The sequence below is a fragment of the Ovis canadensis genome, chromosome 2 (assembly GCF_042477335.2).
Source record: "Ovis canadensis isolate MfBH-ARS-UI-01 breed Bighorn chromosome 2, ARS-UI_OviCan_v2, whole genome shotgun sequence".
In the NCBI taxonomy this organism is placed as follows: Eukaryota; Metazoa; Chordata; class Mammalia; order Artiodactyla; family Bovidae; genus Ovis; species Ovis canadensis.
In genome coordinates, this window is record NC_091246.1 from 204,274,695 (window position 1) to 204,286,826 (window position 12,132).

The 12,132-nt window shown below is 44.9% G+C and overlaps 1 protein-coding gene across 1 annotated transcript in view; it reads right to left on the reverse strand.

Annotated features, from left to right (window-relative positions):
• HECW2 (HECT, C2 and WW domain containing E3 ubiquitin protein ligase 2) overlaps positions 1 to 10,451 on the reverse strand; it is a 452,870-nt gene extending 442,419 nt beyond the window's left edge. The window contains exon 1 of the mRNA XM_069577904.1: positions 9,899 to 10,451. The gene's annotated coding sequence lies outside the window, so the exon portion shown is untranslated. The remainder of the gene's footprint in view (positions 1 to 9,898) is intronic.
• Between the last annotated feature and the right edge of the window lie 1,681 nt (positions 10,452 to 12,132).

Below are 12,132 nucleotides of genomic sequence, written 5' to 3' on the forward strand. Positions count from 1 at the left end.
AGAGGCATCAGCCAAGTTCTCATATCTTCAAAGTACTTAAATCTAGTTAGCAAAAACACTAATAGCAAACAAAATAAGTATGCATCACTTAAAACAGCAGATGATTAACATCTTAATTGCTATAAGATAGTGATTCCCAAGAGTGGGGCATATCAGCATCTAGGGGATAGATATTAAACTAAACACACTGTCTTCAATCCCCTCCCAGAGTAGGATACTCACTCTACTCCCAGTCTTACTCCCAGTCACAACAAAGGAAGCTACATTTACTTCCAGAAATGCCATATTCTTCATAAGGGTAAGACGGGGGGTGGGGAGGAAGAAATGATGCAAAACACAGTTTTTAAATGACACGCAGAGAAGCAGATAGAATTGGTGGGTGTTCCAGATGGGAAGTACTTCCTGTGGTAAAAGTACTGAGGTGGAGATGAGCTAGGGCATCTATGGAATGGAAAGAAGACCTGCCTAACTGAAGCAGACAAGAGTGCCCCACCCGCCACCACCCCATTCTAGGTGGAACAAGTATGAAAATGGTCTGTAAGAATTTGATGACCACCTATTAACAACATTGAAGAGATACCTCTTTGGAAGAAGGTTGAACTCATTTGCCCTTCAGGTCCTTTCCAATGTTTCTTCAACTAGAGAACAAAATTCCAATTTTCCACTAACACATAATTCTAACCTGCATCACAGCCCTTGCCTGATGTTGAACAAGAGAAATGAGTGGAGAGAATGTGGAAGTGTACAAGTGGATGGTGTATAAATGCAAGAAAAAGAGATCCTAAGTCATGGCATGGGGTTAAATTCCACAGGTGTTCTACATCCCTGGTTCTTTGAGACGTCTCGTAGGTCTTATTTTCAACTCAGCCATCGATCAGTCAATCAGCTGTACAACTCTTCTCTGAGCCCTGTCCAAATTAGCCTCATCCCTCTCACATAGACAAGTGATGAATTACACTCCAGGTCTTGCCTGCCTGGAAAAGAAGTCTCACTTACACCTCCTTCTCTAGCCAGCTCCTCCTCTACAAAGCACTTAAGACACTTCCAACTATGTGCTTTTTTTTTTTTTTTTCATTTTCTACTTACAAAATATTTCAAAAATACATTCAGAAGACCATAAAGTTCAGAAGTTAACATAAAAGTAGCCCAAATACCACCACCCTAAGGTAAAAATTAAAAAGCAGAGATATTACTTTGCCAACAAAGGTCCATCTAGTCAAAGCTATGGTTTTTCCAGTGGTCATGTATGGATGTGAGAGTTGGACTGTGAAGGAAACTGAGCACCGAAGAATTGATGCTTTTGAACTGTGGTGTTGGAGAAGATTCTTGAGAGTCCCTTGGACTACAAGGAGATCCAACTAGTCCATTCTAAAGGAGATCAGCCCTGGGTGTTCTTTGGAAGGAATGATGCTAAAGCTAAAACTCCAGTACTTTGGCCACCTCATGAGAAGAGTTGACTCATTGGAAAAGACTCTGATGCTGGGAGAGATTGGGGGCAGGAGGAGAAGGGGACGACAGAGGATGAGATGGCTGGATGGCACCACCGACTCGATGGACGTGAGTTTGAGTGAACTCCGGGAGTTGGTGATGGACAAGGAGGCCTGGCGTGCTGCGATTCATGGGGTTGCAAAGAGTCTGACATGACTGAGCGACTGAACTGAACTGAACTGAAGGTAAAAATGTTCACCTTTACAATTTCTGCCACATTTGCTTTGCAATTACATGGTCCTTTGTTTATTCATATCTCTGTTGCTATTGCCTATTTCCTAACTCAGTTCTCTGTCTTATCTGGTCAGGGCCATGTCTGAATATTGACCTCTTTTAACCTATCCCTCAGAAGACAGCCTGGTACATATAAGGCTCTCAATGTTTATTCAATGAATAATGCATGAATGACTTCTGTCCTAGAATGAAATAATGGCCATCACTATAGAAGAGTTATCAGACAAAAGACAATGACTCCATCTTTATTAAAATCCAAATAAATAAAGAATTGCCTTTTTTTTTTTTGGCCTTGCCACCAGGCTTGCAGGATCTCAGTCCCCCAACCAGGGACTGAACTCCAGCCAAGGCAGTGAACGCCTGGAACCCTAACCACTGGGCCATCAGGGAACTCCCTGGGAAACAGATCTTTACTTAAGGAAGAGGGTTCAAATTTAAGTGTGTGCTATAACTGGATACTCCATATTAGAGTGGGTTAGCTGAACAAGGAATAGAACTGCCCTAGAGCCCTGATCCTTCTTGCCCTGGACAGCACACATATCTGCCCAAAGACATGGAAAGAACATAAGCCCTCAAAGCATCTCCCAGTTTCAAGACACCAACTCAACAGCTTAAAGAGGGAAAGAACAAAAGAAGAGACAGAGGTAGAGGAGAAGAGAAGGGAGACGACAGGAGGGTTGGGAAGAGGCAGGGAGGGAGGAGGGGAGAATGAGTGGAGTCCTATGCAAAGAATCCTAAAACACTAGAGAACATTAATTTTTTTTCTAGGTTACATCAGGGGCAATACAAATCCTGTTCTAAAAATGAAGTCAAGTATCAAGTCCATCTGTCTGAAATGAAGCCAAGCCTAAGGCAAAAGTATAAGAAAGGTCAAGTGCAACTGTCAGGCTTCTCCACCTCCTTTTACCTGCACTCCTGGCCATCCAGCATCTTAACAAAATCCTTAAAGCCTGGGTTCCTCCCACTGTGGTTCTCTACATGCTCTCAAACGTTATATACATATACACTTGTAGTCTCACCCCATCAACTTTATTGGATCTAAGTTCTATTTCTTTGTGCTCTTATTCTTCCAATAGGTCACCGAAAGATAATATGCTTCTGATTTAAAGGACTGTCCATTACTGAAAATATTACTTTCTTAACTCTTTATAGCCAATGTGGACCTCTAACTCTTTCTAATGAAAAAAATATGTCTTAGTCCCTGTGATTGTAGCAGATTGTTTTGTTAGCAATTCTCCCTTTCTTCCCTGTCCCTGACATGGTTCCATGTGGGCAGAGTATAGTACTGAGGCTTGACACTTGATATAAGAGAAATCATTTCTAATTGTGATGTCATAAAGAAACATCTTTCTTGCTCTGCAGATATCTTAGAGCACAGGTAAAATACCATATGAGCACCTTTCCCCTAAACAGCCAGAGTACATTAGTGCAGAGAAGCAGCTTTATACTCCTTGCCCATCACTTTGCACAGCACACACAGATACACATGGGCCATAATTTACCCAGTTTTCACTTTCTTTCAGTAGTTCCTCAAGATCAGAAGGTACTACATCTTCACTGTGAATGGAAGAACATGTAGATTGGGTTCCAGGTACAACTTCTTTTCTTCATGAAGTCACAACCTTCTTCTCTGTACATGAACCTAATGCTCTGTCAGTTCGGCTTCCTGAGGACTTTTTCTGTCTCATATACAATGGTTAACCAAAAGAAAAACCTCTTCCTCTATACCACGGGTTTTCAGTGATAAATGAACAAAGCATCACCAAGTGCTCCTCCCTGAACAAATGCCAAAAGCTGATTCATCCTCTGCATGACATCAGTGGTTTCATCCATCCATAAAGTGAAATATCTGCTAGTGTGTACTTGATAGTAATCACTCTTCCACACTCTACTCCACTGATAATATGCAACAGCCAACTGTGTCATTTGACAAAGGAATTCTGACAATAACTTCTGGTTTCTCTCTGCAGATAATGTTTGTCTTTAACTTTCCAACTGATTTTCCAAGTATCTCTTCAATAAAATGACTTATACTTACTTTTGTTACAAGGATCACTTAATGATGCTACTAAAGTTTTAATCTCTTTCCTACTGTTAGAAGTTTAACACATTAATTTTGTAATGGAAAATATCATTGGGTTCTTGTCCTGGGAAACTTGAATGGTCTAACAGAGAAGCCACTGTGCTTTGTTTGAAAATGACACCAAAACATCTATGGCTTCACAGAAAAAGTTTCACAACAGGTGATGACTGAGGACTAGGAGCAAATGGATGGCAAACCCAATAAAAAAGCAGTTTTGAAATAGTCATCATCTTATTTCCCTTTGCTTTTTTTATAATTTTCCATTTCAGCTACTGTTTTGAAATCATTCCTGTCACAAACTCCCTTGTTTTTACACATACAGATTCACGTTTTATATTTGGAATGGGATTTAGTTCTCTAAGCATGTTTGTGACATTTTGAACTGAAGCATTTTCATTACTGTTTTCATCACTATTTTCACACTGCAATGAACCACTTTTGAGCCTCTGATCTATTTTTGCGCAATGGAGATACAACTTAAGACCAGCAACAATAAACTATGTTATTTTAACAAGTAAACAATGAGCAAATGACATAAAAAGTATAATACCTAAGATGAAGTGCACCATATATGAAATGCAAGTCTTCAGAGCACAAACACAATTAATACCAGAATACCTTTTAAGAACATAATGGGATCTCTGCTGGATTTATAGTCACTCTCACATCTCAAGATCCTACATGCTCTGCTACTCCTACATCATCTTTCTGATTCACATTTCCACGTCCCCCCCATCACTCCACCCTCTTGTGTTGGTTTTCTCACTAATCTTTGAACACATCCAAACATATTCTCACCCTCACTCCTTCACACTGACTGTTCTCTCTGCCTGAAACACTCCCCTCTGGTATCTGTATGAGCAACTTCTTTCACTTCCTTTAAGTCTTTGCTGAAGGTTTCTTCATGAAGGCTACTCAACTAATTTATCTATTCTACTTTCTTCCAAAGCATTACCTCCTTCTAGAATGCTACATAATTCACTTATTTATTTGGCTTATTGTGCATCTCCCACTCCCACGTCTTCACCCTCAATAAAATGAAAACTTCATAAGGGCAGGGATCTTTGTTTTATCCATTCAGCGTCTAGATTCATGGAAGGTGCTCAATAAACAGTATGAATAGTTGAATGAATAAATGAATGAGGGAGTAAGTAAAATTTTTTCATTGCTTTTCCTCTCTAACCACCAATCTGTCTGTGGATCTTACTTGAGAATTAAACAGAAAATGGAGAACCATCAAGTGATTTAAGCAAGAGAACTGCACAAGGTCAGAAGATGACTTAAAGTGTGGAGAGGCTGGACTTGTTTTTTTTTAGTTAAAAGTCAATCTATGAAAGGAATGATGAAAGTCACAGTTTTCCAAATGACTAGGTCTTCTTAAGCAGTTAATTTCAATCCCATAATACAATATCTATAGATATATGGGCAATGTCTGTGTATATATACACATACGTATACAAATGCACACATTAAACATATGTTGAACAAATCTAGAAGTTAAGGACATTCTTCTACCATACGGATATTCTTCATAGAAAAGCTAATGACTTAGGTAATAGTTAAAACTATCATCCAACATAACTTTCCTGACACAACAGTATAAACTGTTTGATATGGTGCCCCTTCCAGTTAGTACCTCTTTTCACTCTCAAGGGGCTTCCTTGGTAGCTCAGACGGTAAAAAGTCTGCCTGCAGTGTGGGAGACCCAGGTTCGATCCCTGGGTTGGGAAGATCCCCTGGAGAAGGAAATGGCAACCCATTCCAGTATTCTTGCCTGGAAAATCCCACGGACGGAGGAACCTGGCAGGCTATAGTCCATGGGGTCACGAAGAGTCAGACACGACTGGGTGACTTCACTTTTCACTTTACTCTCAAGAGCGTCCTTGTCTGAACAAAAATAACTATACAGTCTTCCCACTTATAAAGAAGATACATACATTTCTTCTTATTCAAGCATGCTGACCAAGCTTTTGAGGATTTCAGTGGAGTGGGTGTGGAAAAAGTGACAGCCATAATTATTTGTAACACCTACTGGCCAGCACTGCGAGCGAACTCTTTCAAACAGGCAATTCTTTAGCAAAGAAGCACAGCCATTATTGTAAAATTATATGCCACAAGCTCCATATATCTAGTGTTCAAACTCAAAGCCCCGTCAGGTCACCTGCACAATCTCTAGTCCTGTGAGAATGTTCATGTGGTGAGAGGGCACATCACATTCTTCTCTGCAAGCCTTTTGTCTGAAAAGCTGAGACCCAAACCCAAGACTCTTGTCAGAAGAGAGGGCAGAAAACAAAGGCTCTTCTATTATTCTCATGGCCCAGAGGGCTTGGAAACTAGGAGAATGTGGAGTCAAAGTCTTCACAACAACACATGTGTTTTGGTCTCTCAGTGAATTCCAAGAAGTTGACCAAACACCATATCTTGAAATTTGCATATGTGCTAAGTCATTTCAGTCATGACAACTCTTTGTGATCCTATAGACTGTAGCCCACCAAGCTCCTCTATCCCTGGGATTCTCCAGGCAAGTGGAATAGGTTGCTATGCCCCCCTCCAAGGGATCTTCCCAACTCAGGGATAGAAGCTGAGTCTCTTAAGCCTCCTGCATTGGCAAGTGGGTTCTTTATCACTAATGCCACCTGGGATGCCCTTGAAACTTGCATTCCAATCTGCAAAAGCCATGCAGCCATTAGGTCTGCAAACAGGTTTTGTTGAAGCTGCTGTCCCGAATCATAGGAGTTGTCCCAATTCGTGTCAGCCCTAGGTAAACAGGTGTTAATTCTCATTGTGCTCAAAGACAATAATAGCATGGGCTTAGATCCAAAGTCAGAGAAGGCGATGGCACCCCACTCCAGTACTCTTGCCTGGAAAATCCCATGGACGGAGGAGCCTAGTAGGCTGCAGTCCATGGGGTCGCGAAGAATCAGACATGACTGAGCGACTTCAGTTTCACTTTTCACTTTCATGCATTGGAGAAGGAAATGGCAACCCACTCCAGTGTTCTTGCCTGGAGAATCCCAGGGACGGGGGAGCCTGGTGGGCTGCCGTCTATGGGGTCGCACAGAGTCGGACACGACTGAAGCGACTTAGCAGCACCAGCAGCAGCAGAGCCAAAGTAGACACTTAACACCTCAAGCATAAAACTTTTATTTCTTGTATGTGTAAATAGATGACAAGCAACCGAATACCTCACTCCTTCATCTTTCATCATTTTTATTATTTCTTTTTTTCTTTAAGCATTTTTTTGTTTAATTTTTTTTACTTTTTTAAATCTTTGCATTTAACAAATTAAAGACTGAAATAAAGCCAGACTCAAAATCTGAAGTCAGAAGAAGGTGGAGAAGAAAATAGTGAAGATTCCTGAAAATCCAGGGTGACCATACAATTTATCATCCAAACCAGGGCACTTTTAAATATGAAAGGGGATGCATTTGATGATTCAGATAGGGCAATAGGAATAAACCAACTGAGAAGGTGTGGTCACACGTCTAATCTCTCATTCATTTTCCCATACAAAGGCCATCCTGTGTGTAAGGAAGCAATTCTGCCTCTGCTATGTCAACCAAACACACTTCAAATGCAGTCCTCTCTCTTTCAGGCCAGGCCGGCCTTTCCACAATGGAGCTGGAAAGGTTTTCACTCCACCCTGCATTCCCTATGTGTGTAAAACTGGTTCCATTTTTACTCAGGAAAGAATGCAGTAACACACAAGAATGTGGATGCAGGCCAGGGGCCCAGCAAATCCCAGGCCTGGTGCCTTGGGTTTCTCATAAAGGAATGCTTCACAAGAGAGGAAGCAACCTACTGAGAAGGTACACAGATATCAACCGCACATTTAACAATCCAAATTTGAATGTTAGACCCTTTTTTGATGCCAAGGCACATGCAGAGCCCAAAAGCCACTTCTCCAGCAACACACATTCATCCAGAAAAAATAGCTAGGGTATCTGTCCTCAGCTACAGGTAACAACCTTAGTTCCTTTGCCTTTTGCTGAAATCAGTGGTGCAGAAGGATTTGGAAAAAAGTAAAGACATATATTTTTTTTTCCCCAAGATCAGCTTCCAGGCTAAACAGAGCCAATGCTTACTTTTACCCCATACTTCCTGTTTCAAAGGGTCAAACATTGCTCATGTTCTTCATAAAATTTAGTCCTGTAGCTAGTGACTATGAATTTATTGGAATATTTTCCCTCACATGCATACAAAGGGCAGACCAATTTTGCAATCTAGCTGGAATCTACAGCCCGTAAAGAATCTATAATGATGGTAGGAGCAGAGATGCTCCAGATGGCTTATCACAAATGTTCAGAATGACTTTAACTTCTTCACAGACTTCACAGTCATTCAGAATGATTCACTGCCCAAGGTTGTTCAATGCTGTGATGGAGCTCACTGCTAAAGCAAAAATCTTAGGCTTTTGCTAAGTGTAGGGGACTAAGCAAAAGACTGATGACCCAACAGTCTTAGGCTGTTAAGTCTTATAAAAGTAGAGTACTACCCACAGCTGAGAATCTGGGGACAAACGCTAGCAGTCAGGAAACCACCTGTCATGGAGGTAGTAGAAGAAATTCCTTTTGAATTCATGCAGGTTGGACTAAAGTCCTTCCGGGTAGGGGACACTATAAGTCCAAGGGGCCATTTGTACTCAAGAACTACTGTTTTTCCAAGCAGTACGATAATCTTAAATTCAAAGACATTTTTGTTAATATAACTGTTTAAACTGCTTCACATAACAAAAATTGAGGCCAAAATGTGCCAAAGGAATAATCAAAACAAACAGCTCAATAATGACTTTTTAAATGTTCAAAAAAAGAAACTCACTAGTCAAGCTGCTGGATGATACGGTTATAATGTCTTCTTTGGGAGATGAAAACTATGTCTTCCCCACTGTACCCCATCTCCCAACAGGGAAGTGGATAATTTTTGAAGAATACAATGACTCTTTATGCTGGGCTTCTCTTGTCTGCTGGGAATGCCATCTGTCTCCCACACTGTATAAACAATCCCTGCAGGAATCTTCTGAGGCCCAAACAGATTAGCAAACTCCAGATTTTCACACCATCAATAGCATCCCCATCCAGATTAGGGTTCTTGCTTTAACAACTCCAAGGATAAGCCTAACAACTGATCCTTTCTTGTTTATAGGTAATGTGAGTGTCATTTTAAAGATAACCTCTCAGAACATACAGCCATCTATTGGGGGGGGGGGGGGTGGGGGTGGGTGCGGTGGAGCTCTCTCTAGGCAACAGAAGAAATGAGCCCTTGAGGAAATAGGAGAAATAGTAAAATGAAAATCATACTTATGAGACAATACGAAATCATGAAATTTCACCAGGTTCACTCTACTAATTATGTTTAAATCTTTTTCCTCCAAATTACAAACTATAGAAAACTATTTAAAAAAAATAAAAGACAAGTTTCACACTTTGACAAAGGTATACGTGCAATGAGAATTCATTTTGCTTGACTCCAAGACAGTGAAAGCAGAAATCGTACTGGGAGGGCTAAAGGCCCCCAGAGAAGTTTGCCTAAGGTCCACTTCTACCCTCTACCTACAACGGTTGACGATGCCTGCCTTCTCCAAGTTCAACAGCGCTTGATCCCCTGTAACTGTGAGCTCTGTATTGTCTCCAAAGACTTCCAACTCTAAAAGAAACAAATGTGCCTGTAAAGATGTTCCTAAATTAATAATGATAAGCAAGGAAAAACACCTGAGCTCTGCTAATAGAGAAAAACACAAGGCATGGAAGAGCCAGACCTCTGCAGCTGCACGTCCTCCAAAACGTCTACGTCTAAATCTGCAGCCCCAGTTTCCTCCAGGCCCCAAGCCGCGGCAGAGGATGTTCACAACACATTCCAAACCAAAAGAAAATGAAGCCTCTGCCCCCTCAAGAGATGCTCAGATGGACCCAAAAGTCTCAGCTCCCTGGGAGGATCAAACCTGAAACACGTCCCGGTGCCTCTCACCCGCGTCTCGGGGCAGCGGAAGCCGAAATGTCAAATGAATGACCGCGCCGGGGCGCAAGGGAGGAAAACAAAGCCACCTCCCGTCGTCCGGCTTGCGGAGCAAGGGCCGGGCGAGGGCCGCACACTCACCTGGAGCTCGGCGCCTACCGCCGCCGGCTGCGGGTGGGGATGGGGCCGCCGGGCGACTGGGCGCCCCGGCAGATGCCCGGACCCGCGGCCCCAGCGCCCTCCGGCTGGTCCGCGCGCCGCGCGGAAAGCAGGCGCGTCGCATGCAGCTCCCGGCTGCGGCGGCCGCTGCCACGGGACCGAGGGACCCTGCGCGGCCGTCTCCGACCCGGCAACCAGAGGCAGCGACGAGAGACGCAGCACGGTGCCGAGCGCGCCCGGCGCGCCCCTCAGCGGCTCTTCCCGCCGCCCTCCGCAACGGGCTGGGTCTCGGCTTGCCTTTGTGTTGGCATCCTCCTTCGCTCCCAGCGACGCCCCGAGCTCCCCGGGCGGCTCCGCGCCACCGCCCACCCCCGGGTTACGCCGCGCCCCTCGCGCGGCCCGCCGATTCTGTCGAGTCAGCGGCGGCGGGGACGCGCGAAGCCATGTCTTCCGCCCGCGCTCGGGAGGGCACCCGGGGGTCCGGGCATCCCGGGGAGGTTCACGCCGAGCTCCGCGGCCCGGGCGCGGCGCGTCCCCGAGCGGCCCAGCAGCGCCCGGCTCCCCGCCGCTCGCTCTCCAGGCGTCGCCCGCGAGCCGCGCGCCGGCCCGCCCGCGTGGCCCCCTCGCCGCTCCCGGCGGGCTCGCCCAGCCTCCCGCGCGCCGCCACCTTCCTCGGGCCCGGCGTGCCCGGTGCCCTTCCCTGCCCCGGCGCCCGGGCCCTCGGGGGCGAAGGGTGCGGGCCGCTCACCTCCGGCGGCGCCGGCGCCCCTCCCGCTGGACGCCTGGGCGACATGTGCCCGCACCTCCCTGCAGGGCACTGGGCTGGGGGCTTCCTGCACGTCGTGGACCAGAGGGAGGGCAACGGGAGGGGTGAGGGGAGAGGACGGGAGAGACTCCAGACCTTGTCCAGTTGGAGGTTCCCGGGGAAGGTGCAGGAGAGCGGGGCGGGTGCAGCCAGGAGAAGGACGAATCCCGAGGCTGCGGCGGAGCCTGAGCTGCTCTCCTTGTGCGACGCCGGAGGACATGAGGGTTCCGAGAGGCGCAGCGGAGGAAGGAGACCCTCTGATATCAGGCAGGCTGGACTCTTCCGAAATGCCCCCGGAAGGCTGAATGGAGGAATGTCATGCCTCGATTTCCCCAACCGCAAGGGCAAGACGGTAATAGTCATGTCACCTACACGGGGTGTGGTCACGATTTAAAATGGATTGATGAAAGCGCTCCCAGCTACTTTGTCTAAAGAGGGCACTCAAATTAAAAATTACCGTATTAATACTTTAAGCTTTCTGTTTACTTTTTTTGCAGCGTCTTCAGTGACTCAGTCCCGCTTAGAGGAAAGAGTAAAAATGCGGAAATGTTAAGACTCATCCCCCATGCATGATATCTATCCAGATAAGGGAAAGATTTGCACGCTTTTACAGTTAAACTACAACCCAAAACATTTTTTCCCCAAATAACAGATATCTTTATTGAGGGATTTTTGAGTGTGTACTGTCAGTATTATCCATTTCTTCCCCTTCTCTGATAACAGTTATTCATTTCCCTCCGCCCTACCCCCCGGGCCCAGGAGTCTTTGTGGTGGTTCCAGAATACTGACACCTCCCACCCTCACTCCCCAGAACTGGCCAGTCATCATATTCCAGACCACAGTGGTTGGTACTGCAATGGGCTTATTGGTCCAGAAATTCAATCTGGATCTTTTGCTGAATCAGTTCAGAAAAAGAAGTCCTTCCAACTAGGATAACTAATTTAGAAGGATATAAGCCACCAAATGTAGATATAAGTACCACCAATGCATTTGGACAAAGTCAACTTTAAGGAAGGAAACCTGAGGGGGCGGGGATGATATCTTTCGAGAGTTAGGAGGCAAATATGTCTAAGTGAACTCTACCCTTGAAAGCAATGAATCCACCCCCTCCCCCTTTTCCTCAAGGCAGTTTCAGTTGTGTTCTGTCAGGGGTCACAAAAAGCCCTGACTCATTGTTCCTCTGACCCATCACACACACCGTTGCTCAGCTGCTCCAAAGAACTGATAACCCCACACATACACCACAAAAGAAACAAGTTCCTATTCTTGTACCTACTGGAAGAACAGGGATCCCAAAGGATCCCACATGATGTTCTCTTTGTATAACTTGCTCTATACCCAGCAATCACATATCTGCAACCTTTAACATCCTGTATTAATTAACCACCGTCTTACAATCTAACTTTAAACA